The following is a 658-nucleotide window of genomic DNA, read 5'->3' on the forward strand; positions in this document are numbered from 1 at the left end:
GTGTTTTCCCAAGCAGCCATTCTGGAGTTGTCCACGTTTGAAAGGGGAACACAGCCCTGGTGATTGAGTCTGAGAGAGAATCTAAACTCCATGAATGCAGGGAGAGCAATGTAGTGTTTACCACTGTTTCCACTCTGGTGTTTGTTGATGAATGAATGGATAATGCAGAAAGTGTGTGTGTGGCGGGGGGCGGGGAGAGAAGCAATACAATGTAAGGTAACTCAGCAATGTTTTCTTTATAGAACTTGGATGTATCTGGTATCAAATATATCCATTTGGGAATACAAACAGCCTGTGAAAGAACTTCCTGGCAGTGTGACATGTTTTGAGTATTGACCTGCAGTTATCAAATATGAAGGACAAAAGTTCTGCTTTTATGCCGAGACTCCCCTGGAGAATGCAGCTCTCCTTTACAACACCGTGCTGTTTTAGATTTTGTAGTTGCCTTGCCAGGTTTCTTACTGTACACTATCAAATACTCCGCCACGCGGGACAGCCAGATTGGTATATGCTGCTGCTTGATGAAGGAAGAAGGACAGGTTGGGAGACCCAAGAGACCCAGATCAAAGCTGAGGGAAGAAGCAAAGGCGTCTTGCTGGTGGAGCTGGGAATACAGGACTAGGGAACCCTGAAGGGAAGTGTGTCCCCTCTAAGGAGA

Source organism: Myotis davidii, unplaced genomic scaffold (assembly GCF_000327345.1).
Source record: "Myotis davidii unplaced genomic scaffold, ASM32734v1 scaffold332, whole genome shotgun sequence".
In the NCBI taxonomy this organism is placed as follows: domain Eukaryota; kingdom Metazoa; phylum Chordata; class Mammalia; order Chiroptera; family Vespertilionidae; genus Myotis; species Myotis davidii.